The sequence below is a fragment of the Miscanthus floridulus genome, chromosome 3 (genome assembly GCF_019320115.1).
Source record: "Miscanthus floridulus cultivar M001 chromosome 3, ASM1932011v1, whole genome shotgun sequence".
NCBI lineage: Eukaryota > Viridiplantae > Streptophyta > Magnoliopsida > Poales > Poaceae > Miscanthus > Miscanthus floridulus.
In genome coordinates, this window is record NC_089582.1 from 39,925,600 (window position 1) to 39,944,080 (window position 18,481).

The following is an 18,481-nucleotide window of genomic DNA, read 5'->3' on the forward strand; positions in this document are numbered from 1 at the left end:
GTGCCCAAGAGTTGTGCCTACAGGTACTTGTCTCCCTGGCGGCATGGATGCCGCACCTGGGACCCCTGGCGCCTCTCCCGCCGGCAGTGCGGTGCCTGACACGATGTCAGGTACTCCCGTGGCCCCCTCAGGTGGTGCTACTTCCACCAGTCCGGCTGGTGCTGCTGCCCCTATGGACTCAGCGTCCTACGTTGTTGCAAGCACGCGCTGGCTGGACCACCGGCCGCACAACCACGATGACTCTGGAGGCGATCGTTCCTGTTACTAATGCGCACAACATGCGCACCCGTGGCAAGGATGGTTTTCGACAACCCGTGGATTGCCTTAATCTCCACACGACGGCTGCGGCTACCACTCTAGTACCTTCGTCCGTCCGTGCCGCTCTTTTGGATCTGGCTTGGCGTCTTGCTATGCATGCTGAGTTCAACGCCTTGCAGGCAAACGACACCTGGACCTTGGTGCCTCGCCCTCCTGGCGTCAACCTCGTCACCGGCAAGTAGGTTTTTCGTCACAAGTTCAAGTCTGATGGCTCTCTTGACCGCTACAAAGCCCGGTGGGTCCTTCGCGGTTTCACACAGCGTTCGGGCATTGATTATGATGAGACCTTCAGTCCAGTTGTCAAGCCAGCAACCATCCGGATGGTACTCACTTTGGCACTGTCTCGCTGCTGGCCGATTCACCAGCTTGATGTGAAGAATGCATTTCTTCATGGCACTTTGTCTGAGACATTCTACTGCGCACAGCTGACTGGGTTTGTCGACTCCTCCAAGCCCAATTATGTCTGTCGCCTGAACAAGTCACTCTATGGGTTGAAGCAAGCTCCTCGCGCCTGGCACAGTCGCTTCGCCTCTCACATTACCTCACTCGGGTTTGTTGAGGCCAAGTCCGACACGTCGCTGTTCATCTACTGCAAAGGTGCTGACATGGCTTTTCTTTTACTATATGTTGATGACATTGTTCTCACTGTGTCATCTCCGAGTCTCCTCCATCAGATTATCGCAGCACTTCACCAGGAATTCTCCATGATAGACATGGGGCCTCTTCACCATTTTCTAGGTGTCAGTGTTCAGCGCAGAGGTGATAGTTTATTTCTCTCTCAGCGACAGTACATGCTGGACATTCTGGACCACGCCGGTATGAGTCACTGCAAGCCAAGCAGCACTCCTGTGGACACTCACTCTAAGCTTTCTGCTGATGGTGTTTCAGTCGCTGATCTAAGTCAGTATCGTAGTCTTGCCGGGGCTCTTCGGTACCTCACCTTCACCAGACCAGACATTGCGATGCTATTCAGCAGGTCTGCCTGTACATGCATGACCCCTGGGAACCTCATTTGAGCGCTTCGAAGCGCATTCTCCGGTACCTTCAAGGTACATTGGATCTCGGTCTACACCTCCACCGGACCTCTCCAGCCGATCTCACTGTCTACACTGATGCAGATTGGGCGGGCTGTCTTGACACACGCAAATTCACCTCGGGTTATGCGGTGTTTCTCGGGGACAATCTCATCTCTTGGTCGTCCAAGCGTCAGCCTACAGTGTCTCAGTCCAGTGCAGAGGCGGAATATCGAGCAGTCGCGAATGGAGTCGTTGAAGCCTGCTAGTTGCTCCAACTTCTGATAGAGCTTCGCTGCCCACTTCATCGTGCTACAGTGGTCTACTATGGTAATGTCAGCATCGTTTACCTCTCCACCAACCCAGTTCAGCATCAGCGAACCAAGCATATTGAGATCGACCTGCACTTCATTAGAGAACGAGTCTCCCTCGGTGAAGTCCGCGTCCTGCACATTCCCACTTCGTCCCAGTACGCCGACATCTTCACCAAAGGTTTGCCGACGTCCATGTTCACGGAGTTTAGGTCCAGTCTCAATGTTTGCGGTGCTCCCAGTTCAGACTGCGGGGAAGTGTTGGAATGTAATATGGCGTGTGGGCCTACCTAGCCTCCCACAATGCCTATATATGTAAACGCTGATCATACACAGTAATACATTGAGTATTCCCTAATCCTACTTTTTCAAAATCAACGACAACACATCTCAAGTAAGACAAAGGAAACTGCTGCCATGGCCACGCGCCGCGGACGCCTTTCTCCACTTCCTCATCCAAGGCCCAAAGCCATGCTCGGCCACTCCCACCGCTCCTCGCCTCCTCCAACGCGCCCATTGCGCCTGGCCACGCCTGCACACCTCTAGCTGTCACGCCTGGCTACCTCCACCTCACCCATCTCGCAGCTGGTCCACATAGTCGACAAACGCGGCTGTGCACGGCTGTGCTCTCGGTGTTGGATGGGCTCAAGAGACGCGACCTCCACGGCGAGCGCGGACATGCGATATTGTGGTGAAATGCTGTGCGGAGGGGCTCGGCTAGCGTGACATTGCAGATGATGCGAGCAGTCAGCGTGCACGTCGCCACGACTTGGGACTAGAGCTAGGTAGGACAATGACGGCCAGGCGCCGGATAGAAGCTCATCCATTTGGTCACCGATTGTGTTGATTTCAACCTGAGCCTCGACCGCTGCTGAAAGCACAAAAATGATTGCAGCTCGTGATTGGAGCACAGTGGTGTCTGTGTTGGCATTGGCATCATCGGTCGTCGTTGTTGACGCGTTGGAGTACATGGCCGGTGGACAGCCGGTATTTGAGCCTTTGAGGTTACACGTGCAGCAAGGGTGTTTGATGAAATGCCAATTGAGATTTTAGATGTGTAATTCAACCAAACACAGATTACTAAATGCAGCTTGCCATTACGCATCCAACCAAACAGAGGTACAAACAATACAATGGGGCAATGCAGTCCAACCAAACAGGAGCAAATTGCATTTACTTATGTAGGCATAGTCTATGTTGCATAAGTCTTAATGCAATACAAAGTCCTATACAACTAACCAATCAGACCCTTATCGCCTCCACACTTAGGGCAACTCCAACATGTCCCTCAAATTTTGGCCCCCTATCTTCTTAAATGAGAGTCCCTCATCCATATTCAAGCTCATATTTCTTAGCACACTCCAATCAATCTCCTAAAACTTTCCTACTTTACACTATATTGTAATGTGTCCCACTTATTGGCCTCACTTGTCAGCTTTGTAACAAGAGAGGAAGGAGTAGGAGAGAGGATGAGGGACTCCTACATCTGGGGGTTTAGGAGAGAGGAATGAGAGCCCCTCATCCATCGGGGGCCGGATGAGGCTTCGGTTGGAGCTGTGTTTTCAAGTCCCGAGCCCCTAAAAGAGGGATAAGAGTTCAGATGAAAGCTTGGTTGCAGTTGCCCTTATGCTACTTCCATTCTTAAAATATTTGAGGCACGATCAGCTAGCTGCATCCAAGATAAATTTAACCTACGACTGACATATATATCTACAATGATGCCTTAACATGAATTCCCCATGGTACGACAGGGAAATAGTGTCAAGGTTCCAGTTCCGATCCATTCGTGTTCGCAAAACAAACAAAAACATGTGCCATTAGCATTCAGCTGGATGCTTATAAGTAGGGTTATACTTTTCATTTGCAAAGTTATATTTGTATATGGATATGGAGTTCTTCTCTAAGAGGCGCTTGCATTGTAGGGAAGGTACATTCCAAGGCACAAAGCAGTATGTGTTGTGTCCACATTGTAGGGGACTGTGACGCCTAAGAGGGTGGGGTGAATTAGGCAACTTAAAACTCTAACTCTAAACTATGGCCTCTTTTTCTAACCCTAGCAAAACATATGCAAAAGATAAACTATCTAAATGTGCAACTACGATTTTGCTAGTGTATTGCTATCTCTACCACAAAAGGAGTAATGTAATCAATGTAAATGCGAAAGCTAAAGAGCAAGGTAGAGATATGCAAACTCCCGTCGATGACCCTGGTATTTTTACCGAGGTATCGAGAAGCGTGTAAGCTTCCCCTAGTCCTCGTTGGAGCCCCTCGCAAGGGCTAAGCTCCCGGTCGGGTAACTCCGTGGATAGCCTCAGGCCTTCCCCACGCGCAAGTGAGTCTCCGACGTGCCTTTCGGCAAGCCTCTCCCGGATGCTCCCCACCGTCTTCACTATCAAGCTTCTGACCAAAACGTCGTGGGCCTTGTTCCCTTCGGTAACGTTGGCGGCCACACCATAAACACGGTTGGTGTGATCTCACAAGACTACAAGCCCCTCCGATGTACAATAATGGTGTGCGCAAGCACCGAGTGATAAGAGGTATGCAAACCTCACTAAACACTAGGCCTAAATCTAGAGCAAGCACATAAGCGGTGGTCTAATCAACCTAAGCAATTTGCAAAGCACCTACGCTAATCACCTAATAAAACACTAAGCGCTATGCAAATGGAGATCACTAAAATGGTATATCAAAACCCTTGGTATGTTTTCTTAGCTCCACACACATCAAATGGCCCGTTGGGGGTCTATTTATAAGCTCCACTGAGAATGTAGCCATTGGAAATGAAATCCTGGTTTTTTGCTACTAACCGGACGCTGATCACGTCCTGACTGGACGCGTCCGGTTGTCCTGACTGTTAGAGCTGCGATCAACTAATCGGACACTGCCAGCGTCCGGTCACATGCCACCGGACGTGTCCGGTCATAATTTTGCCTCTCTAGAACCTTTCTGTACTTGATCGGGCGCTTACCATCAGCGTCCGGTCAGTACTAGATGTGTTGTCGGTGATGATGAATAGTACCATTGGTGCGTCTGGTCATTTTACTATTCAGCGTCCGGTCGCTGCTGCTGACGCCTTCTGTTGCCGAGCCTCTTGATCGAAGCGTCCGGTCGCTATACGCCAACGTCTAGTCCAGCGTCCTGTCACCTCTGTGAGCTCGTTTCTTCGTGATCTTGCGTCCGGCTTGGTTCCTATCTTCGTGCTTGGACTTTGCTTGATATCTTGGGTCTTCTCTTGTGCTTCTAGGATCTTGCTTGTGATGTTGATCATTGGATCATCACGTCGCCTTCGTCCAAGTCACGTCTTGCACCCTATTGAACTACAAAACAATCACTTGTAAATTCATTAGTCCAATTTGGTTGCGTTGGTCATCAAACACCAAAATCCAAAGTAAATGGGCCTAGGGTCCATTTTCCTTACACACATTTATATCATTTTGTCAGTGCAAAAAGTGACCAACACGTAAATGTTTGTAGTTTTATCGTACGTTGTGATCGTATGTGGCCTAGCACTCAATGACACAAGGTTTATACTGGTTCAGGCAACATGTCCTACGTCCAGTTTAAGTTGGTCGGTGACTTTATTCCTGAGCCTAGGTGCTCAAAGTTTGCTGTGGGGTTATAAATGGAAAGGAGAAAGATAGGGGGTACAAGAGGTCTGGTTGGACTCTGGTCTGAAGGGCCGAGAGTGATGGGAGCTCCGCTATATGCTAAGTGTTTGAGCGTGTGCTCGATATAACTTTATAGTGTCTAAAGTTATAGAGGGTGAATCAATGTAAGTGAACTGATCGATCTCCCTGTTGGGATAGAGCGCATCCCCTTTTATAGATGAAGGGGATGGCCTTACAAGTGAAAGGGAGATAGTACGTATGCTAAAGTCTTATTGCCCATGCCTGCTGGTATAGGATGATGGTAGGCGCCCACAATACTGTTTGATGTCAGATGCACGTGGGAGGTTGCGTCTTCTTTTGGTATGGCAGATGTCGGTGTCAGCCATACTATTGATGTTGAGAGGCATACAAGGGGTTTTACCATGTTCGCCTGGTATGGTAAATATCGGCGCCCACAACACTGTTCGACACCCAGAGGCATGTGGGGAGAGCCTTACCATGTTTGTCCGGTATGGGTGTTGATGGTGCCCATAATATTATAGGGAAAATGTCGGCACCTACAACACTGCTTGAGTCCTATCATGCAAAGGAGGTCATAGGGTACTGTCCTGCAGGTGTGTAGGGTACGTTTCTCGGTATTGCGGTTGACTTGGGTGCCCTGCCTTACTTTCTTCGTCTGTTTCCTGGTCCTTACCGAGCGGGAGTCCTCGGTCGGTTGGTCCTAGTCGGCTCTAATTACGCCAGTTGGAGAAGAGCAGTGGACAGGGGTTTGGCGCATCCCCAGTTGAAGACGTGGGTCAGAGTCGGAAATGGTGTTTTTGCTGGGCCTTCGGTCGGAGAGGCCATCCGGAGGCAGGCCGGAGTCGAAAGCAAGGCCTTCCGGTCGGAGAGGCAGGCTAGAGTCAGAAATGGGCCCCGTTCCTCCTTGGCCAAGCCTTCCAGTCGGATAGTGGATTGTCCTTCTAGCCTATCATTTAGGTGTTTGGGCTGGCCCAAGAGTTGCGCATCGTTCGTAATGTTGTCAGTTGGGCTGAGCCTTTATTGGGAAGCCGATCCATGAGGGACCCTGGGTTTATGAACCCGACAGGAGCCCCTGAGCCCCTGGGTGATTCGGGTAAAATCATCTGGGGGATTTTTGTCTTGACGGCGGGTGCGCACGAGCGCACTCGCGGGTGTAGCCCCGGGGCGATTCGGGTAGAATCGTCTAGGGGGTTTTTTGTGTTGCTAGAGGGGGAAGTTTTGTTTTGTCAGTGGGTGCGCGCGCCCCTAGGCAATTCAGGCCAAATCGCTTGGGCGGTTTTGTCAGAGGGCGTGTGTGCATTTTAGTCGAGGCAGAGTCGTGAACCAAGGTGTCGTGCGTAGTCAAGGCGATTTTATAGGATCAGGCGAGATGGAGCTCGTGGATCCTAGTGTCGGTGTAGCCCGCACAGCTGAGGCAGTTAGTTTAGGGATCGAGCAAGGTAGAGCTCGTGGATCCTGGCATCGGTACAGCCCGCGAAGCCAAGGCAGTTAGTTTAGGGATCGGGCAAGACAGAGCTCACGGATCTTGGCATCGATGCAGCTCGCGTAGCCGAGGTAGTTAGTTTAGGGATCGAGTGAGACATAGCTTGTAGATCCTAGTGTTGGTGCAGCCCACGTAGTCGAGGCAGTTAGTTTAGGGATCGAGCGAGACGGAGCTTATGGATCCTAGCGTCGGTGTAGCCCACGCAGCCAAGGCAGTTAGTTTTAGGGATCAGGCGAGATGGAGCTTGAGGATCCTAGCGTCGGTGCATCCCGCGTAGCCAAGGTAGTTTCAGGTGTCTTGATTCCCTGAGCCCTTTTTTGGGCTTGATAGGTGTCGGTTTGAATTTTGTGCATTACCCCATCCTTGGTTTCTCACAATCGAAGGGGCTGAGCTAACGTTGCTTGCCCAATGCCTCGGGCTCAAGTGACGCGCTCGGTGAGCTCGCTAACGGGTATGATCGAGTGAAATCCGGGTCTGTCATTCATGACGGAGTCAGCATAGCCCTCTTGTGACATTTCACTGCTCCTTAACCTGCAACCCAACAGATGCCTAGGTCATTCTGGAGACTGACCTAGGTGGCCCACTGGACTCCACTCGATGGAGATTCTGTGGGTTTGGCAGAGGTCTAGGATCGAACGACAAGGTTGAGATGACCCTATCTGCTTTGGGGCAGACTAGGCAACGGCCACACGGGGCTCATCTGTGTTTTCTCCCCTAGCTTTGTTTGACATGAGGCGGCCTCAACCCTTCGTGGGCTAGCCTTTGAACCCCGGTCGGTTGTTGCTCATGTTGAATGAGGCAACTGCCACTTTGTGACGCAACACGGAGAGCTGTGATGCATTTGACTGCATATGGAATGCTTTAGCCCCCGGGCCCTTGGGCGATTTGGGGTAGAATTGTCCGGGGGGCATAGGTGTATGGAATGAATGCATGTATGGATGTATGGATGATTTATATAAAGAAAGAGTGGGGGTCGGTAATGTTTACCTTGATGACTCGAGTGACGGGTTCGAGGAGCTCCAATCGGAAATGTCCGACTAGGATCCACACTCGGCATGGCCCACATGGGATGTCCCTCTGCTCCTTACCTATCTCTCGACATTCACTTGAGCCGTCCGATCAACTCAGGAAGCCCGTTGGTCTCTCCTGGCGGAGATCCCATCGCTTAGGCCTTTCCAAGTCCCGCCTGGTAAGGTGAAGGGCCGCCTGCGCACAGTGGCGCCTTGTTTCTCATGCCCAGCTGCAGTAGTGGTGGGCCATACCTAGGCCACGTCCTGTCTGACCAAGCGTCGTGCCATCGGGTAGGGTGCATCTTATCAGCTAGGGCACGTCCCATCGTATCCCATCCGCATTGAATGGGGAAGGGAGAGGGTTTTTCTCCCCTATCATTTTGCCTTTCTTCAATCGCCGCACCTTTCCCAACTGTTGTGCCCCTTTCTTTAAGTAGGAGAAGGGAGAGGGCTTTCAGCCCCATTCCTTCGCCAATTCCTCATCTGTCGTCTCTTCTCTTTCTTCCTTCTTTCCAAGAGTGTCTGAGTGCCACGGCGGTTCCTAGGAGAGAAAAAAGGGGAGAGCGAGGGAGAGGGGAAAACTCACAAATCCATTTGTGAATCCGGAGCAAAATGTCGGGTTGGAGGTCAACCGTTGTGAGGGAGTCGGTGCTGGAGGCCTTCGACAGGAAGGGGTTTCTACCGCCAAAGGAGGTGGCACACTAGAGGGCTCCTGGGAGGGAGGATTTCCCGCAACCTCGGGCCGGCGAGGTCATTTCCTTCCTCGCCTTCCATGAGCATGGGTTAGGATACCCCACGCACAGGTTCCTACTCGGGCTCCTTAATGGGTGGGGTTTGGAGCTGCAGCACCTCAATCCGACTAGGGTGATGCATATTGACGGCTTCATCACACTACTACAGAATGGACTTATTGTCCCGGGCGGTAATGGCCTTTAGTCCCGGTTACCGCGCCGGGACAACGATCCCGGGACTAAACGTGCCACCTTTAGTCCCAGGTCATCGAGCCGGGACTAAAGAGGGACCTTTAGTCCTGGTTGGTGTTACCAACCAGGACTAAAGGCCCTCCAGCCGAGCAAACGTGGCCGCACCCTTTAGTCCCAGTTGGTAACCCCAACCGGGACTAAAGGTTCCTTTTCTTTTTCTTTTTTTTTAAAAATTTGTTTTCAGTTCAGTTACACATATTTGTTTAATATATAATATGTTTTTATGTATGTATTCTACGCTGCTAATATAAATACACGCACACATATAATTACATCTAATTCTCATCTCGAGCATTATTATATTCGAATAAAGTATGAACCTATATATATTATAGATATATATATATGTATATATACAACACTTTCATAATCTTGTTCTCGAAAATAACGATATCAATAAACATTTAATTTATATCATTTATTCCTTAGGATCAAAGTAGAACTCGCCGTTGGGATTTAGCACTTTTTCTAGAAGATATCCTGCTATTGACTCTTGAACTGCTTTCAGATGGTCTTTTTGCATGACCCTTCGTTTCAACCATTTAGTCTTGCATTTGAAATAAAAGGAAAAGTATTAATACATATATATATATATATTCATTTAAAAATAAATAAAAAATTGATATATACATACTCTGAGGACATCTTTAGGAGTTCTTCTTATGTGCGCAGTGATAAATTCACAAACGTAGTATCCACACAAGTTATTACCTGGTTCCTGCCGCAAACACCACTGTACGAGAAGAAGATTATTCTCATCATCTCACACGTAAATTGAAGTACGATATAGTAATTAAACACGTGGGGAAGTGTATATAGTACAACTTACTGGTATTTCAACTACATTAAGTGGTGCCTTGCAATCCTTGCGATGTTGCTGAATAAACTCTTTCTAAACCCTGTGCGACCAATAATGTACTATCATTAATAAATTATGGCAAAGTCTATTCAATAATAGTTGTGCGCGAAAGATCGAAATTACCCCTGGATAATGTCTATCATATCTTGGTATAGTGCCCGCTCTTTTCTCAACGAGTCAAAGATTACTAACCGACTTGAGTTTAACTCAATGACAATGAGTATCCAGTGAAACCTGCATTAGTTTGTACACACATGTACATGCATATAAGTTGTATTGATAATACATAAAATGTGTAGACTACATTATTATTAACACTTACTCAAAGTTGTACGGGAAAAGTATTGTTGTCTTGTCGTGCTGCTTTACGAAGAACATCATGATATTCTCCTGTGCTTCAGATACCCACCGCTCCTTGACAATAATACTGGTTTTGAATACAATATAAGGATCAATGAAGCCAACACTGGTGTCTTGTATTCTTTGGAGCACTGACATCTGGAATCTGTATATAAATATAAGTTACATGTGAGGATAATTATATGCACGTACGCATGGAAGTGAGTTTATTAAATAAAAGTAAGAATCACTTACAAACAAAAGGAGCTAATGATTGATTTGTCCAAAGCGTCCAAGTGGAATAGTTGATGCAATTCTTCGAAACTAATATGTAAGATGTCATCGCCACAGAAGTAATGATGGTCTCTAAATCTGACAAAGATCCACTGCTCACCCCTGCCACATGCTTACATGTACCACTTGTTGAGCAAGTACATTTGCGTACCCAATTCATTCGGAGCCGCAGGGTTGTACATACTTTTGTCATATTTATAAGTCTTCCAGGTATCAACTTCTAGGTTCTGGATTGGAGCTTTGCCCATTAATTGATCCAAGGTTAAACCAGTATCTTTAAAAAAGCATTAAGGGCTTGAACCGACACTTCTTCAGAGTTGTCTGGTCGATAGACTTCTATGTTGGAACCATATTCATTAGCAACAACAAGATTTTGCATTAGTTGCTTCTGTTGTCCGAGCTGTGGGACATCCTTCCCTGATGCTCTTTTTCTTTTCTTATCTGCATCATGTGACTTCATGAGGGAGCGGTCATAGTCTGATAGTGGCGAAGGCTTACGAAGTTCAATCATCTTTTTCTTGTGAGCATCGACCTTTTGCCTCAGCACCTCTCATGGTAGGTAAAAGTACGGCTTCTCCTTAAGCTTCGCTTGACTCTTGTTTTTGGTATCTATAAAAAAATATTTCACTTTTTTGTCTTCTTCAGGTGCTATTTGCTCATCAGTCTTTTCAGGAAGTATTTCTTGAGAAATAACTCTTTTTCTCGGGGTCTTCTTTGCCACCGGGACCTTAGACGTCTTTGTAGTGCATCGCTGTGGAGGGGGTGGGGGCGGTGTTGGAGACTGGCGTGGAGGCGATGTGGCCGGTGTTGGTGGAGACCGGCGTGGAGGCGTTGGAGATCGTTGTGGAGGCGGTGGGGCCGGTGTAGGAGTTGGAGATCGTTGTGGAGGCAATGGGGCCGGTGTAGGAGTTGGCGATCGCCATGGGGATGAAGTCGTCTCGCCCCCCGTGACGCTATGATGAGATGGGGAATGAATGATTAGGCTAGGCTAGGGGGAGACCCTGCTACAAAAACAAGTTGTGTGTCAATTATTTTTGAAGCCAATAGAAAATTAATGGAAAATAATATTTCATTCACTTTCATTCATACCTAGGGTGAGGTAGGGGAAGCGGTGGCGCCCCAGGAATGATGATGAAGCATTTGCGCCATTGAATAAATGTCTTCTCTGCTTCTCCTAGTGTCTTCCCCCCATCACCGCCTTCAATGTCAAGAGGAACATTGCTATAACCTTTGAGCACTCTATCGACCAAGACGCTAGCATATCCAGGTTGAATAACTAACCCATGGATTCTTGGTGTCTTCGTTCAGTCTATTGGAGATACAACCCCGATAGCCACCATGATTGATGCATTATTACCATCTGGAATGTGCAGCTCACATGTTGTTAGAGGCTCGGTAATGTCATCAACAGGGAAGCGCAACCCAGCATCGTCTTGAATAACTGGCAGCTCCGTAGAAGCACAACTACTTTTCATCTGACCAACGGGGCTAATGGTGACTCCCGGTGTTGATTGCGATTACATTTGACTCATTGCTAGCTGCACTTGCCTCTTGATCTCCTCCTGCATTCTTGCCTCAAGAGATTTTTCTCGTTCACGTGATTCAAGCAATGCTTGTCGTGACTCATCAACAAATTGCTCCAATGCACGGATTCGTTCTGCCTCCTCATCCTTCTTTCTCTGGCGGCTTCTATAGGTATCCTTGTCTGCTAGGAATGCGTGTAGCCACGGAACCACCCCATAGCCTCTTGTTTGACCACCATGTTCGGGATTCTCTAGGGCATATGTCAATTTATCCTTCTCTCTGTTGGGCTTGAAAACACCACTATCAGCTTCTTCCCTAGCACGAGCTAGTCTCTGTGTTGCTCTCTCAAATTTTTGGCCAAAAATTAGCTTGCTAGTGTCTAGGTCTAGGCTTCCCCCATGAGTGTAGAACCAATTCTTCGCGCGTTGAGGCTAGTTCTTCTATATTGTTTCAGGTATGATTCCCTTGGTAGTAATCTCTGCTTCTAGGTTTTGCCACTTGGGAATAGCACTCCTATAACCACCTGATCCCATGCGATGATGGTATTGCTTCTGTCGGGCATTCTACCGATTCCTCATCACACGTTCTTCACTGTCTTGAGATGTCTTGTATTCTACGAAGGCATCCAATGGGACTCCAACTTGACAAACGCCTTAGCATTGAAATTCGGCGTAGCATTCTTCAAGATAAACTTTTTATACAATGTCTTCTTCCAACTCTGGAACAATGTTGCCATCTTCTTCATTGTCCAATCCCTCACTAGCTCCTTCAAAGCATCATCTGCTTGTAATGTGAAATGCTGAGTGATATCTCTCCAAGCTAGGTTCTTGTCACGATCAGATACAAAACTAACATTAGGAGCGGATATCTTCTGCTTCCATTCATAAGCACTAACTGGGATCCTATCCCTTACAATGAACCCACATTGATTGACATATGTCTGAGCATGTGGTCCCAATAGTTTGCCGGTGTCGGTGTCGAATTCTGATATTATGAAACAGCCCTCTAATGGCTTTTTTGGCCCTCGGACTTTCCTACTTTTGTCGGTGGTTGATGTAGATCCAGAGACTGGCTACATGAGTAGAAACACAATGATTAACAACAAATATACGTACGCATGCATCTATAAGAGATGATAGATAATCGAATATACCTCGTCAGTATTTTCTTGCGCGACAATTTGTTGATCTTCAACCACCGGCATATTCAGGATATCCTCATAATCAGCAAAGTACTGACTCGTGTCATCTACATCCATATTGGTGCCGACGTTGATAATATCCGCCATTATGTCATCACTCAAGTTATCATCTGTAGCAGCCATTTGTATCTTCAAGATAACACATAGATAGAATTACTATGGTACATAACATAAGTACATGTGATAACACATATAGAATTACTAAATCCAATTAAATATAATAACACATAATATTTCATAAGGATAAACAATAATAAGGTATAGGCTTTGGAATCGAATCAAAAACACTTTCGATCCAAAAACATGGAAATAAGTACATGTATATATATACACATAGAATGATACAATATATTTTCTCTCTCTCTCAACACATAGAAATAAGTACATATGTCTATATCTCTAGATATGCATGTGATACACATAGAATGTCTCTCTAGATACAATTTTCTCTCTCTCTCAACACATGAAAATAAGTACATGTATATATACATATAGAAATAATTAAGTACATATGTATACATATAGAATCTCTCTCTAGATGTAATATATATAGAGAGATAGAATATATAATACTATAATAGATAATACATTTTAATCTAACATGAAATTAGATAAACTAGTAATAGATAATACATTTTAATCTAACATATATCAAAAACTATAATAAAAAACTATCTAAAAACTATCTAAATAAAATACTAATTAAATTTTAATACATTTAATCTAATATATCAAAAACTATCTAAAAAATAACTAAAAACTAACAATAAACTACTAATTAAAATTTAATACATTTTAATCTAACATACAGCCGAGACTTTATAAAAAAAAATCTAAAAAACATGGCCGATCGAGAGCATACAGCAGATCAAGAGTACTCAACGGAGGCCGTACGGTGGGCGCGCGGGAAGTGTCGGCGACGGAGGGTGGGGTCGGGTGCGGCGGCGGAGACGGGATGCGGCGTTGCAGGCCGGGAGAATGACGCGACCGGGCGGGGGTAGACGACAGCGGCGCGGCAGAGACGAGCTCGATGACGGCGAATGGCGCGACCGGGCGGGGCTAAGCGACGGAGGCGAGATCGAAGATGAACAGAACAGACGTTCAATATATATAGGCTGGGACCCTTTAGTCCCGGCTGGTAAGAACAACCGGTTGGTCTTACCAGCCGGGACTAAATGTCCTTTAGTCCCGGCTGGTGTTACCAGCCGGGACTAAAGGTATTTTTAGGCGGGCACCGAAATTGCCGCCCACCCTTTAGTCCCGGTTCTTGGTCTGGGCCGGGACTGAAGGCCTGAAAATTTTGGCAACCCACCAGCGTAATTGGAAAGACCTGGGATTTTGATTTTGCTTAATACTAGGTTAATCAATTAATTCCATAGCAACTTCAATACTTTGCAATATTTATTTTAAAAAATACTATTGATTAACTAATTATTTATTGTAAATAGGAAAATTTTGTAACCTAAAGTTTTTAATTTCTTTTATGAATATAGAATATAAATGTTACTAATACTAAGTATTTTGTTAATGCAAAAATATATTTGTAACTTAAAATTAATAAAACTAATATTATTCGATAGGAAATTTATTATCACATTATTGTAACGTCAATGTTTCAATTTTGTCTCGGTTTTTGACCAAAATTGACAGGAAATTTTTGTTGAACCTATAAAAATAAAGAAAATATAGTATTTTTTGTTTTACAACTTTTTCCAATGAAAAAATGGCCTATATAAGGATTGTATATATTGATGAGCTTAACAAACTCGGTATTCAAAACTTTTCAATTTGAGACAATCTAGGGTTCCGAAAACTAGTTTGTAGGCGTCGAAATTTAAAAATCACAAATTTGAACCATCCAAACTTTCTCAAATGGAAAGTTGACCAAAACAACAATTGTAGATCTTTTTGAGTTTAACAAACTTGGTATTCAAAACTTTTCAATTTGAAGTCATTTAGAGTTCATAATACTAGAGTCAAAGTGTTGTTTTTTCATTTGACCAAATTTGACTTGGTCAAACTTGCTCAAATGAGACACTAAATGACCTCAGATGAAAAAACTCTGAATACCAAATTTGATCATCTCAGCAAGATCTACAATTGTTACATAGCTCATTTTCCCATTTGGAAAATTTTTATCAAACACGAGTCACAACTTCTTGAATCTCATATAGACTTTCTAAAACTATGTCACACACTTGTGAAATTTGAACTACATTTTGTTCAAGCTTTCTCAAATGAAAAAAATGGCCTATATAAGGATTGTATATATTGATGAGCTTAACAAACTCGGTATTCAAAACTTTTTAATTTGAGACAATCTAGGGTCCCGAAAACTAGTTTGTAGGCGTCGAAATTTAAAAATCACAAATTTGAACCATCCAAACTTTCTCAAATGGAACGTTGACCAAAACAACAATTGTAGATCTTTTTGAGTTTAACAAACTTGGTATTCAAAACTTTTCAATTTGAAGTCATTTAGAGTTCATAATACTAGAATCAAAGTGTTGTTTTTTCATTTGACCAAATTTGACTTGGTCAAACTTGCTCAAATGAGACACTAAATGACCTCAGATGAAAAAACTCTGAATACCAAGTTTGATCAGCTCAGCAAGATCTACAACTGTTACATAGCTCATTTTCCCATTTAAGAAATTTTTATCAAACACTAGTCACAACTTATTGAATCTCATATAGACTTTCTAAAACTATGTCACACACTTGTGAAATTTGAACTACATTTTGTTCAAGCTTTCTCAAATGAAAAAATGGCCTATATAAGGATTGTATATATTGATGAGCTTAACAAACTCGGTATTCAAAACTTTTCAATTTGAGACAATCTAGGGTCCCGAAAACTAGTTTGTAGGCGTCGAAATTTAAAAATCACAAATTTGAACCATCCAAACTTTCTCAAATGGAAAGTTGACCAAAACAACAATTGTAGATCTTTTCAAGTTTAACAAACTTGGTATTCAAAACTTTTCAATTTGAAGTCATTTAGAGTTCATAATACTAGAGTCAAAGTGTTGTTTTTTCATTTGACCAAATTTGACTTGGTCAAACTTGCTCAAATGAGACACTAAATGACCTCAGATGAAAAAACTCTGAATACCAAGTTTGATCATCTCAGCAAGATCTACAATTGTTACATAGCTCATTTTCCCATTTGAGAAATTTTTATCAAACACTAGTCACAACTTCTTGAATCTCATGTAGACTTTCTAAAACTATGTCACACACTTGTGAAATTTGAACTACATTTTGTTCAAGCTTTCTCAAATGAAAAAATGGCCTATATAAGGATTGTAGATATTGATGAGCTTAACAAACTTGGTATTCAAAACTTTTCAATTTGAGACAATCTAGGGTCCCGAAAACTAGTTTGTAGGCGTCGAAATTTAAAAATCACAAATTTGAACCGTCTAAACTTTCTCAAATGGAAAGTTGACCAAAACAACAATTGTAGATCTTTTTGAGTTTAACAAACTTGGTCAAACTTGCTCAAATGAGACACTAAATGACCTCAGATGAAAAAACAATTGTGAAGTCATAACATATTACATAATATCCGTCTCTAAAACATAATATATTAAACATGCATCGTTGTATCATGCGGGCACAACAGTGAATTTCTTCTTGACGTATGACCCTTGGTTATGATCTTGTCGTAACCATGGAGTGTCTTCATCATTTAACATGATGCTTGGATCTTTCTTCACTATGAAGAGTGGAATTCGGACATTTCTTTTATAATCTTCTGACATGTCTGACTTGTCTTCAATTCCAACTATATTTATTTTCCCAGAAAGAACTATGTGGCGCTTTGGCTCATTGATCATTGAGTTGATGTCTTCATTTTTTCCTCTCTTTGATTTTGTAGACATGTCTTTCACATAGAATACCTGACTCACATCGGCAGCAAGGATGAATGGTTCGTCTTTGTACCCAATATTGTTGAGGTCCACTGTTGTCATTCCATACTCTTTGTTGACTGTGACCCCTCCTCCGGTCAGCTTTACCCATTGGCACCGGAACAAAGGGACTTTAAAATTAGGTGCGTAGTCTAGTTCCCATATATCTTCTATGCGGCCATAATATGTTTGTATATTCCCATTTGGATCTGTGCCATCTATGCGAACACCACTATTTTGATTGGTGCTCCTTTTATCTTGGGCAACTGTGTAAAATGTATTCCCATTTATCTCGTACCCTTGGTACATGAGGATATGCCATGATGGTTACCTAGCCAACAAATACAGTTGCTCATCAATATTGTCATCGCCTTGACATTCTTTTCGTAACCAACCACTGAAACTTTCCATGTGCTGACGCCTAATCCAAGCTTCAGTCTTCCCTGGAAACTTGGATCGTAAGAACTCCTTATGTATCTCGATGTATGGATGCACCAATGATGAGTTCTGAAGAACTGTGTAGTGTGCTTTATTGAAATAATCGTCTTCCATGCCAATATATGTTTTCTTCCCTAAAGTTCCTTTACCACTGAGTCTCCCCTCGTGTCGTGATTCGGGAATGCCAATCAGGGCAAGGTCAGGAATAAAGTCAACACAGAACTCAATGACCTCCTCTATTCCATAGCCCTAGGTGATGCTTCCTTCAGGCTTAGAATGGACTTTCACATATTTCTTCAAGACTTCCATAAACCTCTCGAAGGGGAACATGTTATGTAAGAACATAGGTCCAAGAATACTAATCTCCTTCACCAAATGAACTAGGAGGTGTGTCATGATATTAAAGAAGGATGGAGGAAACACCAACTCAAAGCTGACAAGACATTGAACCACATCATTCTATAGAGTAGCTAGTTCCACTGGATTGATTGCCTTTTGAGAAATTGCATTGAGGAATGCACATAGCTTCATGGTGGCTAGACGTACATGTGGAGGTAGAATTCCTCTTAAAGCAACTGGAAGCAATTGCGTCATAAGCACGTGGCAGTCGTGGGACTTTAAGTTTAGGAATTTCTTATTTGGCACATTTATTATACCCTTTATATTGGAGGAGAATCCCGATGGGACCTTGATGCTGCTTAGACATTCGAACATGCTGTCCCTCTCTTCTTTGCTAAGTGTGTAGCTAGCAGGACTTAAGTAATGACGTCCATCATCTGTCTTCTCTGGATGAAGGTTGTCTCGTTCTTTCATGCCCTACAAGTCCTGGCGTGCTTCAAGTGAATCCTTTGGCTTCCCGTACATACCCATGAATCCTAATAGGTTCACACAAAGATTCTTTGTTAGGTGCATCACGTTGATTGTGTTGCGGACCTCTAGGACTTGCCAATAGGGTAGCTCCCAAAAGATGGACTTCTTCCACATGGGTGCGTGCCCCTTAGCATCTTTGGGAATAGATTCGCTGCCTTGTCCCTTTCCAAATACTACTTTCACATCCTTGACCATTGCGAGTACATCTTCCCCGGTTCGGTTATGAGGCTTCTTTCGGTGGTCTGGCTTACCTTTAAAATGCTTACCTTTCTTTCTTACTTGGTGATTCAAAGGA